Here is a 3,237-nt window from a genome sequence, read left to right on the forward strand (position 1 = left end):
TAATTAAAAACAAATTATTAGTTAAACACTATGAATGTATAATTTAGGTGAATTAAAGAGTCGAAACTTTAGATTTGTGTTGGTGTTGTCTATATACTAATTTTAGGTAAAATAATAAACCACCTAGATTCGGTATTCACGCACCTATTGGCGAATTAAAGAGCCGTCTGGATTAAGTTCTAGATTAGTGCTCGTGCTGCCTATATACTAATTTTTGGCGAAATAACCACCTAGATTTTCTGTTCGTACCTATTGGCGAATTAAAGAGCCGTCTGGATTAATTTTTAGATCAGTGCTCGTGCTGCTTACTCATAGTAATTTGTTTGGAGTGAAAGGTTGCGTGAATGTGTCTCCAGCAATGTAGTTATGCCTTGATGTGGCGCTGGGGCTTAAGGTTGTTTTTATAATTTAAGTTACACTCTGTATATTAACTTTTACTAGTTCGTCTTTATAAAAGCAACCAACTAAATTAGCTACACCTCGAATATTAATTTTATTGATAGATTGACGTTTGACGTTTGACAGGTTTGACGTTTGACTGATGATGTAAGACAGGTTTGACGTTTGACATTTATAATAATAATTTGAAACGGCATTTCAAAATATGTACTAATGGTGTGTGTGTTTTTTTAATTCACTGTCTTTTAGTAAAAAGTAACTTTCTAGGACAGTCCGTTACTTCAGTAGAGAAAGACGACCAACCTCGTATATTAATTTTATTCTACACACCTCGTATATTAACCTTATTCTACACACCTCGTATATTCCAAGTACTGGTGTTACCAGTTTCCTGTCTATCATTCAGCCTTCACATTATATTTTTAGCTACAAAATCAGCACTTTGTTTCTAACTTTTAACGGTGCTAGTAGGTCGAAAATTGTGTATTTTCAGTGCGTTTAGTGAAAAGGGTTTAAATGTGATATTGAAGAAGAAAAAGGGCATCAGTGTATGTGTTGAGTGAATGGATAATAATACATATAAACCTCGTAAGTACGTATTTTTAGTAATACGCTTTGTTTTTTGATTTAATACTCTTAAATTAATTTTCGTTTCGATAAATATCAATGTTTTTTTACATTACAAAGGGTTTTGCGGGTACTTGTTGTAATTTTTCTATTTATTTCTGCTGTCACACCTAGTTCTTTTGGCGCGCTGATTTTGACGTTTTACGTTTGACAGCGGTGTTTACCGAAGTTAAACGATGGGCTATTGTTCTATTTAAAAAAATTTTCTGTTTATATCGGAGCTTGCGCTTAGAGCCACACCTAGTTGACATTTGACGTTTGACTTAATACTTTTAAATTAATTATTTTTGTTGTTAGATTCTCAGAACTGTTTGCTTTTTAGTCATCTCTAAATTTTATTCTTATAGCGTTAACAAAGGGTACTTGTACATATTTTTAATTTTTTTCTGTTTACTTTGAAGCTTGCGCCATGTTCGGTTTTGACGTACCACTTATGACAGATGGTGTTTGATGTTTGACATTTAATCTTTGATTTTTAGTAATGTCTTTTGATTTAATACTCTTAAATTATTTTCAATACCCCTCACAATCGTTATGTTTTTATTATTATTTAGCATTACGTATATATTTTATTATTTGCTAAACTATCCTATAAACTAAACTATTAATTAGAAATTTGGGGCTTACGCGCACGCTGCTACACCTTACGATAACAGCCGATGTTTGCCGAAGTCTATGACAGCACTTTGTTTACCTAAACTTTTTCCTTTTGTTTTCTATAGGAAATTGCATCTAATTACTTTATGCTTATTAGTTAATTTTGATAAATTGTTAATATTTTAGGTACTTACCTTGCACCGGTGCTGTCGCTGCTGCTGCTGCTGCCTCCGTACCCTTCTCCTAAACAGAGTTGATGTAGACGGAATAGCTATTGTGGTAAGTAAATATTCTATGTTAATATTTTATTTTATTTTTCTGGTCTTGTTAAAATGATGATGAATGTGCTAACATTTTTATTAAATTATTAAACAATCTTGACAAAATGGCAAATGCGCTAATATATTTATTTTCTAGTCTTGACAAAATGGCGAATGTATATTATATTTTTTTATTTGATAAATTATTAAAAAATCTTGATAAAATGGTGAATGTGCTAACATTTTTATTAAATTATTAAAAATTTTTTGTTAAAATGACGGATGCGCAATTATATTTATTTTCTAGTCTTGACAAAGTGGCGAATGTATATATTTTTTATTAAATCTTGTTAAAATGGTGAATGTATATATTTTTGATAAATGGTGTTAATACATTTTTTATTATTAAAAGGTGTTAGGTGTTAGGTATATGGCATATGGTGAATGGCGCTCGTATATGGTATTTGACTTGTGTACGAACGTCGTTCATTACGTGATCTATACCTTTGAGACAGCTTAGGCTCCAGAGCCCTAGAGCCCCCCCACCTGAGGTATGACGTAAGATTGGTTTGACGTTTGACAGGTGATAGGTTTGACATTTGACAGGTTTGACGTTTGGCGCCCCGCCCCATCGCATGACGTCACGCGCCGGCGCTTTGAATTTACCCCCACCACTTTGGGTACAAAAACGACAGAATGGACCTTCATAAGAAAAAGCATGGGATTTTGCGCCAGAACATAGGTTGCTTATCTACTTATGTAAAAGTGGGCAACGCTGTGCCGGTTAAGTTTAATCACGTCACTAAAAGTTTAATTGGTATGAAATATATGTTCGTTATGTTGTAGTTATGCCTGGCAATTTCGTGTCCTAATTTTTATTTTTTTTATCGATACTTTTGTAGTTGCTGATTTAGCTGCGTTGGGGACCTATACCGTCCTGGTCATTCAATTACTGTGTATAGGATTTTAATGGATACGACAGAGAATAATACAATTAACCGGTTGACAGAGAGAGACGCAAAATAAAAGGGGGGATACAATGTTGCTGGTTCGTAAACGTGTAGGCAGGATTAAGAATGAGCATGGTGGGAGCAAATCGACTCCGATGCCGATGACAATTGGAGACTGCTCTCAGTGTTGCCAGATAAACTTCCTCTAACAACCTCTCTGCATAACTAATAGCATATTGTCAAATAATATCAATAGTTAGAATAGTTTTCGTTTTCTGGTTAGAATTTTTGTTTTAAATCTCAATAAAGAAAAATTACATATTTAAAAAAATAAACTACTCTAAAAAAATATTAATTTGAAAAACAAGACATTTTGAATTCCCTGACTTACGATTTTAAATAGT

Source organism: Sitophilus oryzae, unplaced genomic scaffold, assembly GCF_002938485.1.
Source record: "Sitophilus oryzae breed Bouriz unplaced genomic scaffold, Soryzae_2.0 scaffold_551_pilon_pilon, whole genome shotgun sequence".
Classification (NCBI taxonomy): domain Eukaryota; kingdom Metazoa; phylum Arthropoda; class Insecta; order Coleoptera; family Curculionidae; genus Sitophilus; species Sitophilus oryzae.